Here is a 15597-nt window from a genome sequence, read left to right on the forward strand (position 1 = left end):
AATCATAAATTCCTGATTTAGATTCCTGAATTGATGGTAGAATATAATATTAATGAGCACTTTGTTGGTTCCCATTACTAACTTACCAAACTATATTATCTCCATTTCTTTAGAGAAATTCAGAATGTAGGTTGTTGCGAACACTAAATCAAATATTGTTCGCCACAGGGCTAGTGAGTTTGATATTTTATTTTATTATTCATTCATTTTCAAAAAATATTGTGATTTTCATGGATGCAGATGTTCAGGGAACAAGATTATTTTCATTTTTAGCACCCATTGTGAAAGTCAGTCATAACTTTCTGAGAAATGTTCAGTTGCATTTGCCATCCTTGTGCAATCCTGAATTATTGTTCTGGTTCCTATCATGATTCAGTGCAAACGTTTGAAAAAGACTCCCTCCTTAAAGATTGCAAAATCACCTCCGACTGAGATAAAGTGATTTTCCACCCTGGTCGGAAGAAAACTGCCTGTGGGCTGATTGCCGAGTTGGAAGCAGTTTAGTTCAATGACACATTCGGCCTTGTTACCAATCACCACCTCGATTACAGTGACTTAGAATTGGTGTTCGTTGTAATTCTCCACCCTGCTCCTGGTGCAATAACACAAGTGGAACATTTAATGTCAGTCAGGACTCAAATTTCTGACAATGTTTTTTAAAAATTCAATCATAGGATGTGAGCATTGTGGACAGGGCCAACGTTTATTGTCTGTTCCTAATTGCACTTGTGAAGGTGAGGGTGAGTCACCTTCATGAACGTCTACCATCCAGGTGGTATGGTACACCTATGGTGCCGTTAGCTAGGGAATTTCAGTACATTGACCAAGTGGCAATGGAGGAACGACTGTATATATTTCCAAGTCAGGATGGTGTGTGACATCGAGCAGAACATGCCAGTTGTGATGCTCCAACTACCCTTGCTATTCTTGGAGCAGAGATTACGCGTTTGGAAGGTGCTGCCGAAGGAACCTTTACAAATTGTTGCAGTCAACCTTGTAGGTGGGTCACACAGTTGCCTCAGGTGAAGGGATTGAATGTTTAAGGTGGTGGATGGAGTACCAATCAAATGGGATGTTTTGTTCTCAATGGTATCAGGTCTTTTGAGTGTTGTCAGAGGTGCACCCATCCAGGCGAGTGAAGAGCAATATTTCCACACTATGTGACCACACAGTTACCCAAAAATACCTGTGCAGACTGTGCACAACTGTGTGAGGCTCCAACCAGACATGTGTAAGCGGCTTGCATACTTAAATAAATAGATTATGTAGGGGAATAGTTTGTGGAGTGTATTCCAGTACACTCATGACTTGTGCCTGTTGACTTTGGAGAGTCAGAGGGTGAGGATTCACAGTCTCTGACCTGCAAATAGTATTTATATGACTGATTTAGCTCATTTTCTGGTCAATGGTCATCCCCAGGATGTTGATAGTGGGTGATGCAGTGAACGTAATGCTATTGAATGCCATGTCAAGCAGAACTGATTACTTTCTCTCCTGGTGAAGATGGTCATTGCCTGGCACATGTGTGGCACAAACGTTACTTACCACTTATCAAAACAAGCCTAAATGTTTCCCAGGTCTTGTTACACATGAGCATGGACTGCTTCATGATCTTATGTATTGTGAGTGGAACTGAACATTGTGCAATTACTGGCAAATATCCCTACTTCTGAACTTTTGATGTGGAGGGAAGGTCATTGATGAAGCAGCTGAAGATGGTTGGGTTCAAGCACTAAGCTGAGGAACTCCTGCAGCAATATCCTGGGACTAAGTTGATTGGCCTGCACTAAGCCACAGCCATCTTCCTTTGTGCTAGGCATGACTCCAACCTTGCTAGAGTACTGCGAATGATGCCTTCCATTAGTTTGCTGATAATTGAAAACAAACTCATGGGTGGTAATTGACCAGATTGGCTTTATACTGCTTTTATGGTCAAGGCATACCTGGGCAATTTTCCACATTGTCAAGCAGATGCCTGTGTTTTAACCATACTAGGTTATCTTGGCGAGGGGCATGGCTGGTTTTATTCATAGTTTTATTCAAAAATGTGCTGGTTGAATGCATGTAGCTAAGAGGCAAAAATATTAAAAGTGTATTCACTATGGGAATCCAGTCAATGTCTCATATAATGAATTAACCATTGTATTCCAGTATATTCAGCACTAAGAATGTATTGTTCTTTGTCTAATAACCTTATAAGTTATAGCAAGGTCTCCGCCAAGCTATATAACATGGAAAGTGTGGGAAACATATCCAGTAATTTTCCTAAGACTAAGCACACAGATGCTAAACTAGTTTTGATAGGCACCAGTCGATCTTAAGAAATGCCCAATGTTTGATTAACAAATCATCCTCGAAGTAATAGACATGCATTTGAACAAACCAGGAGGTCTCAGCTGAGAATTAAAAGCCAATGAAAGTAAACGAGGGGCTAAACCAAAGATAAGAGTCCCCTTAAAAATAGAACCTCGGGGTTGAGGTCTTTGTTCGTGAATCTTTGAGTCACCTGTCTGTTTGTTTGTGTTTAAAGTGATTTCTTTATATTTATGCTTTTTGCCATGTGCAAATACCTATATATCATTTTATATATCATTAGATATTTTGTTTCTAAGATTTTATTCAGTTCTTATTCAAGTGAGTAATTAGCAATAAAGTCATATTTTGGACACCTCCCACCACCGGATACCGATTCTTATTGGCAAGTAAAATAAGAATCCCACACTAATTCTGGAGGACAGGTCTTCAGTACTATAGCTGGAATGTGCCTCTGCTAATCATTTTTGCTCATCTATTTCCTTCAGGTATTTCTGGTATTTTTTGACGTTACATGTAGTGAGTAAAATTTCCTGAATGCTGGAATCTGTGATCCTGTTGATATTAGGGGGAGACTGAGATATGTCATTCACTCAATGCCTCTGCCTTAAAATGGTTTCAATAGCTTTAACCTGGTCTTTGAAGTGATATGTTGGGCTCTGCCATCATTGAAGATGGGAATAATCATGGAACCTCCTGTTGCCATTGGCAACTTAATTATCCAGCACAATTTATGACTGCATGTGGCAGGATTGCAGAGCCTTGATTCTGGAATTGCTTGGCGCTGTCAATGGCATGTTGCTTCTGATGCTTAGCATGCATGCAGTGTTGCGGCTTCACCAGACGGGCACCTTATTTTTATGTATGGTGATTGTGCTGCTCCTGATATGCTCTTCTACACTCCTCACTGAACCAAGGTTGTTCATTTGGCTTGACAGTAATGGTCAGCAAAGGAGATGCTGGGCCATGAGTTTGCAGATTGTGGTGGAATACAATTCTGCTGTTGCTAATGATCCACAGCACCGTGTGGTTACCCAGTTTTGAGCTGATTCATCTGTTCTGATAGATTTATCTCATTTAGCATGTTGTCACATAACATCCAGTGCTCTAAATGTGAGATGCGGCAGGTCGGTGACGCTTCCAGCGTTCCGGTCGACTGCGTCTGCAGCAAGTGTAACCAATGGCAGCTCCTCACAGACCACATGGTTCGGTTGGAACAGCAGTTGGGTGCACTTAGGAGCATGCAGGTGGCGGAAAGCATCATAGATAGGAGTTATAGAGATGTGGTCACACCCAAGGTGCAGGCAGACAGATGGGTGACCACTAGAAAGGGCAGGCAGTCAGTGCAGATGTTCGTTGTGGCTGTCCCCTTCTCTTACAGGTATACTCTTTTGGATACTGTTGGGAGGATAGCCTATCAGGGGAAAACAACAGCAGCCAGAACAGTGGCACCACGACCGGCTCTGTTGCTCAGCAGGGAAGGGCAAAGTGCTGGAGGGCAATCGTTATAGGGTACCCTATAGTTAGGGGCACAGATAGATGCTTCTGTGGATGTGAAAGAGACTCCAGGATGGTATGTTGGTCCCTGGTGACAGGGTCAAGAATGTCTCTGAACGAACACAGGTCATCCTGAAGGGGGAGGGTGAACAGCCAGAGGTCGTAGTACACGCAGGTACGAACAACAGAGGCAGGAAGAGTGATGAGGTCCTGCAGAAGGAGTTCAGGGAGTTAGGCAGTAAGATAAAAAGCAGGACCTCTATGGTTGTAATCTCAGGATTACTCCCTGTGTCACATGCGAGTGTGGCTAAACTGGTGGCATAGGAGGGAGGGTTTCAGATTTCTGGACCATTGGGATCTCTTCCAGGGCAGGCGTGACCTGTACAAGTAGGATGGGTTGCATCTATACTGGAGGGGCACCAATATCCTGGCTGGGAGGTTTGCTAGAGTCACCCGGGAGAATTTAAACTAGTATGGCAGGGGGGTGGGAACCAGAGTCTTAGCTTAGAAGGTGTAATAACTGAAGGGGAAATAGAGAACAAAAATAAGAGAACAACATCACCCTCAGGAAGAGCAAAAAAGGTGACAAGTGTGAGAAGGAAGGTGGTCAATGCAGGACTGAGGGTGTATACCATGTGTGCAGTATATGGAACAAGGTAAATGAGATTGTTGCACACATTGAAATTGGCCGATACGATGTTGTGGGCATCACAGAGACGTGGCTGCAAGGGGAGCAGGGCTGGGATCTAAATATTCAAGGATATATGTCCTATCGAAAAGACAGGCAGATGGGCAAAGGGGGTGGGGTTGCATTGTTCGTAAAGAATGAAGTTAAATCGATAGCAAGGAGCGATATAGGATCAGAAGACATAGAATTTCTGTGGGTAGAATTGAGGAATTTTAAAGGTTAAAAGACTCTGATGGGAGTTATGTACAGGCCCCCTCACAGTAGTCGGAATGTGGGACAAAAAATAAATCAGGAGATAGAAAAGACATGTAAAAAAGGTAATATTATAATAATAATGGGGGAATTCAATATCTTGGTGTACTGGGAAAATCAGGATAGTAGTGGATCCCAAGAAAATGAATTTGTGGAATGTCTAAAAGATAGTTTTTTTGGCGCAGCTTGTGACAGAGCCTACTAGGGAACAGGCAATTCTGGATTTGTAATGAGGCAGACTTGATTAGGGAACTTAAGGTGAAGGAACCCTTAGGGAGCAGTGACCACAATATGATAGAATTTACCCTGCGGTTTGAAAGGGAGAAGGTGCAATCAGATGTAACGGTATTACAATTAAACAAAGGTAACTACAAAGACATGAGGGAGGAGCTGGCCAGTGTTGATTGGAAAAGGAGCCCAGCAGGGAAGAGAGTGGAACAGCAATGGTAGGAGTTTTGGTGGGTTATTCTGGAGGCACAACAGAAATTCATCCCAAGGAGGAGGGAACATGCTAAGGGAAGGACAAGGCATCCATGGCTGATGTGGGAACTCAAGGACAGCATAAAAGCAAAAGAAATAGCATACAAAGTAGCGAGGATGAGTGGGAAGCCAGGGAATTGGGAAGCCTTTAAAAATGAGCAGAGAACAACCACAAAAGCAATAAGGGGGGAGTAGATGAAATATGAGTGCAAGCTAGCTAGTAATATGAAAGAAGATAGGAAGAGATTTTTTCAATATTAAAAGGTAAAAGAAAGGCAAAAATATACATTGGACCCCTGGAAAATGTGGCTGGAGAAGTAATAATAGGAAACAAAGAAATGGCAGAGGAACTGAATAGTTACTTTGCATCAGCCTTCACGGTGGAAGACACCAGTGGGATGCTAGAGCTCCAGGATAATCGGGGACAGAGGTGAGTGCAGTGGCCATCACAAAAGAAAAGGTTCTGGGGAAACTGAAAGGTCTGATAAATCACCTGGACTGGATGGACTACACCCCAGGGTTCTAAAGGAGATAGCTGAGGATATTGAGGAGGCATTGGTGGTGATCTTTCAGGAATCACTGGAGGCAGGAAGGTTCCCAGAGAACTGGAAAGTGGCTAATGTAACACCGCTGTTTAAAAAAGGAAGGAGGCAGAAGATGGGAAATTATTTGCCGGTTCGCCTGACTTCGGTCATTGGTAAATTTTAGAGTCCATTATTAAAGATGAAATCACGGAGTACCTGGAAGTGCATGATAAAATAGGACTGAGTCAGCACGGCTTCATCAAGAGGAGGTCATGTCTGACAAATCTGTTAGAGTTATTTGAGGAAGTAACAAAGACGTTAGACAAAGGAGAATCAGTGGACGTGATGTATTTAGATTTCCAGAAGGTCTTTGCCAGGGTGCCGCATAGGACCCTGACCTTCCCATTGCTTGCCATCCTATGCCCACATGTCTGTCCTTGGCCTGCTGCAATATTCCAGTGAAGCTCAACGCAAACTGGAGGAACAACATCTCATCTTCCGGTTAGGCACGCGACAGCCTTCCGGTCTCAATATCGAATTCAAAGATTTCCCAATCGTCTAGTAACCAACTAATCTTTGCCATTTTTCCTTCAATTTGATGCTCTCCCTTATTTCCTTAGATATCCACGGTCGAATTTCCCTCTTTCTACTGTCCTTCCTTTTTGTTGGTATAAACATTTGCTGAGCACTGTGAAAAATTGCTTGGAATGTTCTCCACTGTTCCTCAACTGTTTCACCATAAAGTCTTTGCTCCCAGTCTACCTTAGCCAGCTCTTCTCTCATCCCATTGTAATCTCCTTCGTTTAAGCACAAAACACGAGTGCTTGATTTCACCTTCTCACCTTCCATCTGTATTTTAAAAATTCCACCATATTGCGATCTCTCCTTCCGAGAGGATCACTAACTATGAGATCATTAATCAATCCTATCTCATTACATCGGACCAGATCTAGGATCGCTTGTTCCCTCGTAGGTTCCATTACATGCTGTTCTAGGAAACTATCGCGGATGCATTCTATAAACTCCTCCTCAAGGCTGCCTTGACCGACCTGGTTCAACCAATCGACATGTAGATTAAAATCCCCCATGATAACTGCTGTACCATTTCTACATGCATCAGTTATTTCTTTGTTTATTGCCTGCCCCACCATAATGTTACTATTTTGTGGCCTATAGTCTACTCCTATCAATGACTTTTTTGCCTCACTATTCCTGATTTCCACTCAAAGGGATTCAACCTTATCCTTCATAGCAGCGGTGTCATCCATCACTACTGCCTGGATCTCATCCTTAAATAACAGAGCTACACTACCTCCCTTACAATCCACTCTGTCCTTCCGAATAGTTTGATACCCTTGGATATTGAACTCCCAGTTGTGACCATCCTTTAACCATGTTTCAGTAATGGCCACTAAATCATAGTCATTCACGATGATTTGCACCATCAAATCATTTACCTTATTCCGAATACTACGAGCATTCAGGTGAAGTACCCGCATGTTGGCTTTTATACCTCTGTTTTGAATCTTAACACCTCTATCAGTAACCTCTCCTAAGTTATTTTTCCTTTTAACTTTTCTCCTAATTTTCCTTATCACAGAACAGATATCTTCATGTAATAACCTGCTGCTTTGCTTTCCATTTATGTTTTTACTTCCCATTTTATTCCTTTTAGTATTACTGGGCCTATTCACTGAGCTCTCCTTAGTCACTGTACCCTGGACTATGGCCCTTTTTGATTTTTGACTCGGGCTTCTCTGCCTTACACTTTCCCCCTTACTGCCTTTTGTTTCTGTCCCCGTTTTACTTCCCTCCGACTTCCTCCATCGGTTCCCAACCCATTGCCACGTTAATTTAAACCCTCCCCACCAGCACTAGTAATCCCCGAACTAGCAACCCCCCCCCCCCATTAGCAACCATTCTTGGTTCACAAGAATGATCTCTGGAATGTCATACAAGGAACGGCTGAGGACTCTGGGTCTGTACTCGTTGGAGTTTAGAAGGATGAGGGGGTATCTTATTGAAACTTACAGGATACGGCGAGGCCTGGATAGAGTGGACGTGGAGAGGATGTTTCCACTAATAGGAAAAACTAGAAGCAGAGGACACAATCTCAGACAAAAGGGACGATCCTTTAAAACAGAGATGTGGGGGAATTTCTTCAACCAGAGAGTGGTGAATCTGTGGAACTCATTTCCGCAGAAGGCTGTAGAGGCCAAATCACTGAGTGTCTTTAAGACAGAGATAGATGGATTCTTTACTGATAAGGGATCAGGGGTTATGGGGAGAAGGCAGGGGAATGGGGATGAGAAAAGTATCAGCCATGATTGAATGGCGGAGCAGACTCGATGGGCCAAGTGACCTAATTGTGCTCCAGTGTCTTACGGTCTGATAGGTGCATCCATGGGCAGCACGGTGGCACAATAGTTAGCACTGCTGCCTCACAGCGCCAGGGACCTGAGTTAAATTCTGGCCTTGGGCGACTGTATGTGTGGAGTTTGCACGTACTCCCCGTGTCGTGTGGGTTTCCTCCGGTTTCTCCGGTTTCCTCCCATAGTCCAAAGATGTGGAGGATAGGTGGTTTGGCCATGCTTAATTGTCCCTTAGTGTCTAAACATGTGCAGGCTAATTGGGGTTTGGGGATAGGGTGGGGGAGTGGACCTAGGTAGGCTGCTCTTTCAGCGAATCGGTGCAGACTCCATCTGCACTGTCAGGATTCTATGGATTCTATGGATCTTCTATGATGGAAGGTGGCCTCAGTATGGAGTCGAGAGACAGAATGGTGTATGATGGTCAATCCTGCTAAAACTGACCTGGACAGATGCATCTGTGACAGGCAGATTCGTGTGGAAGCCGTTTTTATTACTTTTGTTTGTTCTCTCACCACCTGCAACAGTCCCAGTCAGTAAGATACATTTTTCAGGACTTGGTCAGTCATTATGCTCTCTCGTGGTGATTGACATTGAAGCCCTCGGCCTAGAGCACATTCTGTGTGCCCTTGTTATTCTCAGTGTTTCTTCCAAAATGGGGGAATACTAACAGCTGTGGAAGCACAGTAGATAGTAATCAGCAGAAAATGTCCTTGCCTGTGTTTGACCTGCTGAAACTGCAAGAGTCCAGAGTCAGTGTTAAGGACTGCCAGGGTTACTCCCTCCCAACTTTATATTACTGTGCTTTCACTTCTGGTGGGTTTTTCCTGCCAGTGTGAGAGGACATACCAAGACTTGTTGGTGGGGAAGTCTAGAGCATTGATTGTGAGGGGTGCTTCTGTGGCTATGACTGTGCTCAGGCTTTAGTTTGACTTGTTTGTGGGATAGCTCTCCCAATTTTGACATGAGACCTTCGATGTTAATGAGGAGAACTTGGTGGTGTCGATTGGGAGGAATGTGCTGTTGTTGTTTCCAGTGTCCAGGCCAATGATGGGAATTCAGTTTGGTTTTATTCTTAATCAGGCTTTCCTTCACAGCTTGATACAACTGAATGGTTTAACCAGGCCACTTTTAGAGGACAATTCAGAGTCAATCACATTGGCGTGTGTCTGGAGTTCGATGTAGTTCAGATTTCCTTCCCTAAAGGACATGAGTGAACCAAATGAGGTTTTACGACAATCTGGTAGTTTCATGATCACTAAATTAGTTTATTGCAGATTTAATTAATTAATTTGAACTCATGGCCTGACCATTAGTCCTGGCCGTTGAATTGTTCGCCCATGAACAGAACCACAATGCCACCCTTCTCCCATTTTAATAAAACGTGTCTCTCAGGCTAGAAACCGTGTATAGTAAACGATAGTATTAAGTTACAAAACAAACCTAACTGAAGCGCCATGACACACCCCTCTATGCATCTGCACTTGGCCTTTTCTTTGGCCTCGGGGAGATTCTCTCCGCCGATGCCACACTTAAAGGGATTTCCTGCTGGCAAACTGTATCCCCCAAAAGGAAAGATTCCTCGCAGATTGGGGCACCATTTTGTCTGGCAGCCCCAAGCTGCCTCCCCCCTTTTAAGGCCCCCCACACCTTTCTGACCCCCCCCCCCCCCCTGCCCCCACCTCACCCTTCCAACATTGGGGAGGCCCCCAGGAACCCAGCCCCCCTTCACTTCCCCTCCAAGTAGCAAGGCCCCCCCGGGTCCAATCCCTGGCAGTGCCAATCTGGAACCTGAGTACCCTGGCAGTGCCTGCCTTGCACTGCCAGGATGCCAGACTGGCAGTGCTAAGGTGCCTGGGTGCCAGCGGGAGTGCCAGGGTGCCACTCTGCCCTGTCCCCAAGCACTAGGGGGGTCACCGCCAAGGTGCCCTTTCACCTGGTGCACGTTTGTGTGGACCAGTACTAAACGCCGCCCTGGCAAAGTCGCTCAGGCACAGCCGGTGAGTCCCGGGCGCCGGGTGAATCCAGCGCTCGGGTATTTAAGTGAGCCAATGAGGGCGACATCCAGTTCACCCTGGGCAGAACAAGTCGAGTCGCCCTGGGCAGAACAAGTCGAGTGACTCACGATCGGCCTGGCGCTGAGCCCGATTGGGGCCTTGCGCGCTATTCACCTGTTGCGCAATGGGGTTCGCTGAATCGTGCATGGCAGAATTAAAGTGAGGAGAACTTTAATTTGGGTTCATGGTGGAAAATAATCCTCCAAAAAGCAACATCAAGCACATGGAGGGCGTTTATAATTTACAGAAATGTGGCTTTTAATCTGCTTTCAAACCATGCGAACACCAAAAATAAAGGTTCCATATCAACAAAGACATGGAATACACAACAAACAGTATTTATATAATGGTGCAGTGAACATATATCATATGGCTGAGCAACAACATTCGTGCATCAAATTTTGTGGCAAGACTACATTAGATCAGCTGAGCAGTTTGCCTCAGGAGTCATAGAATCATAGAATTTAGAGTGCAGAAGGAAGTCATTCGGCCCATCGAGTCTGCACCAGCTCTTGGAAAGAGCACCCTACATAAAACCACGCCTCCACCCCATCAATCTACCGGCAGTCAGAATTGTATTTGAGTGGCACAATGGTTAGCACTGCTTCCTCACAGCGACAGGGACCTGGGTTCAATTCCAACCTTGGGTGACTGTGTAGAGTTTGCGCATTCTCCCCGTGTGTGCGTGAGTTTCCTCCAGGTGCTCCGCTTGCCTCCCACAGTCCAAAGATGCGCAGATTAGTTGGATTGGCCATGCTAAATTGCCCCTTAGAGTCCAGGAACGTGCAGGTTAGGTTATGAGGTTACAGGGATAGTGCTGGATGGACAAGTGAATGGGCATGGCTAGAGTGCTCATGCGAAAGGTCAGTGCACACTCGATGGGCTGAATGGTCTACTTCTGCACTGTAGTGATTCTAAGATTCTATTGCCACCAATGGCAACGTATGGATAAATATGCGTTCACACTGAAACAAAACAAGTTGATCCAGACATAGAAGACAATCCTTCTTGCCTGTCCATTTGATAAAGCGACAGCTCAGAATTCTTTTCCAACAATTCAATCCAAACAATTGAGGAAAGGTTTCATATGTGGAACTTGGGTAAAATAAACCTTTTTTATAATGAAGTGTTCATTCAGTTAAACATTATGAAATGCAATAGTAACATTGGGACCACTGTGGACCACATGGGCATAGACATGGAGCACATTATGCAGCCATTGCTGGCTTATATAAGCAGTGACAGAACATACAAAGTTCTATTCACCCCCATCTGATCTATAATACAATCCTTACCTGTGGGTATAGTCTGAAGACTTTTATATTCACACTAAATTTTATAAATATCATTACTGTGTCAGGTCACATACTGGTATTTACACATTAATTAGATGGTGTTTACTACTTGTGTCGGTGATCTCTGAAGTGTCAGTTAATTGTTTCAGAAAATGAATTTGAACTTCCATCTTTCGAATGTGGGAAATTGTATTTCATTAATAAAGAAGCTGTGAGCTATGGAGATAAGAATAATTCATTTGGCATGAATTGAGGTTGAGAGACATATATTTAGACTGTGTTACCGAGCTATGTCAATAATATTTATGTGTGATATTTTGTAAGTACTGAGCACTGATACAATCATGCTTTGATTCCAATGGTCATGAATACACACTGATTCATATTTACAATCTATTGCTATGTAAATGCTGCCAGGAAAGTTTGGCTTGAGCACGCAAGAAAATGTGCAAGAGGAAACTCTGATATCAACAATTCATAGAATAAGAATTGTACGTTGAGGCATATTTATTTCTTTGATTTAATTCACATGATTCTTGCCATATTTTGAACAGCTTAATATACAATTCTACATACACAGCACCCTCGGTATGCTCACATTATCATCAAGTTTAAACATTAAAAAGTGGGAAGTTGAAAAATTAATTTTATTGCTTAAATGCACATTATAGTATTGGCTTTAAATAACCTCGATGCTGAAATTGCCATTATTGCTTTCTGTCGTAATTAGCCTTCCACTGAAATCTATCCTGTCCTTGAGTCTGGTCCCCCCTGACACCATTTGCCTCATAAGGAGCATGTGGAGACTTCCATCCCTTGAGCCATGTTGGGAACTCCCAGGAAACAGCATTTTCCAAAGGGTTCAAGTGGTTCCCCCCTGGAGTTGCAATTAAAGACTGCTGCAACTCCTGTGGACTTTTCGGCTCTTCGTTTTCACTAATATTTTACGATATTACTTGAGGAGCTCTACTTTGTTTTTATTGGCACCATGTTGCAAATCGTCCAATGATACTTAACACCATAACAATTTGTAGTCAAGCCTTACAGATTCCAGGCGGAGAAGAAACAAGTTGCATTGAAATAGCACCTTTTGTGACAAAAGGACATTGCAAAGTGCTTCACTCCCCATTAAGTACATTTAAAATGTAGCCACTGTTGTAAGAAGAATGGCAGCCAATCCAAATGAAGTAAGCAGTGAGATAAATGAGCAGATAATCTGTGATAGCGATGTTGAGGGAGAAATATTGACTTGGACACCAGGGAAACTCTCTGTTCCTTTGCAAACTGTGTCAAGGGAACTCTGAGAGGGCAGATGCAATCAGGCTTTAGTATCGCGTTCAAGAGGTGACACCTCTGGCAGTGCAACACTCCTTTATTATTACACTGAAGTAACAGTCTGGACTGTGTACTCAAATCTCTAAAGTGCAACTTTGGCTCAACAGCGATAATGAGACGATGAGTAAAGGCCAACAGCTAAGGTTCATTTCTATTTGGCACATTATTGGACCAAGTTGGTTTATTACTGATAGCTCTTTTGCTTTTATTTGCATATCACACAACGCCTTTAACAGTAACAATGATCCAAGGAAGAAATAGTGAGAGCACTTTGTTCGTTCCCTTCCTCTCTACAAAGTCACCTTATTTTTGTATTATCTATATATTCACTCCTCCCATTCACAACTTCCTGGGCTGCAACATCCACGCTCCCCGGCGTTATACTGGAGGGTGCATCTAGTATATACATTGGGTTACCCCTCTCAGAACCTCACAGGTAAGGTTTACACAGCAATTGCCCAGAAGTGCCAAACTTCCCCAAGGTAGTTGCCCTGTGCTGGGAGCCATCCAAAATTGGGAAGGCAAATCTCCTGCCACGTTGCATCCCACACACATCCTGCTATGTCAAGAGAATAGTGAAAGAACCTCTAAATGGGCTCTGCATCTGGCACTGAGCAGAGTGTGATACTCCATCCAGCTGCAGGTGAGGGAGTATGGTTTATACCCCCACAGGGCAATGAGAATTTAAATATGCTGCGCCTGTTTAAATCCAGATTCTACCCCACTTCCGTGCAACATGTGGCCGGTGGCAATCACGACTAGTCTCCACCAGCAGAGACCAGTCGTGGCGACCACCTTGGGGGCCCCAGAGGCCATTGGAGCCCCATAGTGGTCGGTAACAGGGTGGGACAGTGCCAAGGTACTGGACCCTGGTACTTCCCTTGGCACCTTGGCAGTTCCAATGTGGCACTGCCAACTTGACACTGCCAGAGTTCCAGGTCCACTTAACAGGATGCCAGGGGGCACTGTTAGAGTGCCAGGGTTTTAGGTTGGCACTGCCATAGGGCGGGGCATGAAAGGGGGTACAGCCATGAAGGGGGAAGAACTGTAAAGGGGGTGGGAGGGAGGATTCATGGTTTGTGTGTGAGATGAAGTAAAGATAATCTCTTTAAAATGGTGAAAACCTTTGAAGTGGTTTTCACACCGTCAATTTCATTGCCCTTTAAAGAAGACATCCGAGTGTATGCCTATAAGGCTGAATGCTTTGAGCTGCATTGATTACATTAAATTTGATGCCCCGCAACCAGCTAAAAGTTTTTTTGATTGACAGGTTGAGGCAGTTTCAAAGAGGAGATTCAGATTGTTTATTTATGTAGTTCTGCAGGGATCCATTAGCTCAGTGGAGCAGCAGTTTCTCTAACTGATATTTTTTAATGAGGCTACATCAATTTCTTCATAGAAAGAACAGGTGTGGGGTCTGAACAACTTCATCCTACAGACCTTTAAACTTGGCAGACTTTTTAAAGGGTTTAGGGTGTCAGATGTGATCACTTTCACTTAAAACTTAAATAAAACTGAAATTTGTAGGTACTGAGTGATTGTTTAAAGGGTTCCAAGGTTGCAGATGGGTAGAGCGGCCAAACAGCCTCATCTAATGAAAGACCCGTGACCTTCGCCCCTCCAGCCCAACACAGACCCCTGGCTCTCATCTCCCATGAAAGACCTCCCTCGGAACCCTGGAGGTAATTGTTGGAGGGGTTCTTACCAGCTTGGCACCCCTCAGACTGCAAGGCACCAGGTCCACTTTCCTCAATATCGCACCAATTCACGCCAGTGGGACTCTCAGCTGGGGGGGCGGGGGGGGGGGGGGGGGGGGGGGTTGCAGCTGGAACAACTGCAGGAATATTGGGCGTCCACCTAGTGTGGTCAGGTGAGATGTAAATCAGCTTTAATTATCTATTTGCATGGCCCCACTGGGTTGGGGCAGGAAGCTCGACTGAGATGTCGGGAAACCTCTTATGGTTAGTGGGGCGGGCCGGGAGACTCATGACCAGCTTGACACATGGCGTGAATCCTGATTTTGGACCGAGGTGGGATTCAGCGGGATATTGTGAATCCTGCAGCTAATGGGTGGCCCCGCAGAATCCTGGCCTTAGTCGTTTTGGGGGAAAATTACACCCTGGGATTTAAACTTTGGAAGGTTCCTATAGGGTTACACCAAAAGTTACACAGAAAAAGTTAAAAGAATTAAAACCTCTTTAACTTTTGGGTAATTATTGTACAGACCCAAACCGAATCCTCAGAGGACTCTCCCAACAATGCAGCCGTCACAGGGGATTCCCAAACTCTGCAACTACTGACTCTCCAAACAACCCCAATCCCCAAAGGACTCCATCCACTCTTCAATTAGCAACCACCCCCCCTCCCCCCCGCACCTCACAGGATTCCTGCCTTCTCTCCAACCACATGGGACTCCTCCAGTCCCCTTCCCACACCTTACCAACCCATCAGACTGGACCAGACCTGACAAGAGACCCTCCTCCTGCCCTCCCCCGCAGTCCGACCTCACCACCGCTTAGCTCTACCCCTAAATATCCCCACCCCCCCGGCCCGATTCCCCACCCTACTCACATCCAACGGTCTGACAGCCACCAACCACCCTACCTGCCAAATCCTACCCAGTTGCCTCAAGCTGGACAGAAGGCACTTGTATTGAAAAAAGTTTCAAAAATGTTTCACACAAGTGTTACTCAACAAAACTTTACAGTGATTCCAGAAAGAGATATGAGGACAGATAACCTGAGGCTTGGTCAAAGAGATAGAAAGCAGGAAGGAGTAATGAAGATT

This window comes from Scyliorhinus torazame, chromosome 15, assembly GCF_047496885.1.
Source record: "Scyliorhinus torazame isolate Kashiwa2021f chromosome 15, sScyTor2.1, whole genome shotgun sequence".
NCBI lineage: Eukaryota > Metazoa > Chordata > Chondrichthyes > Carcharhiniformes > Scyliorhinidae > Scyliorhinus > Scyliorhinus torazame.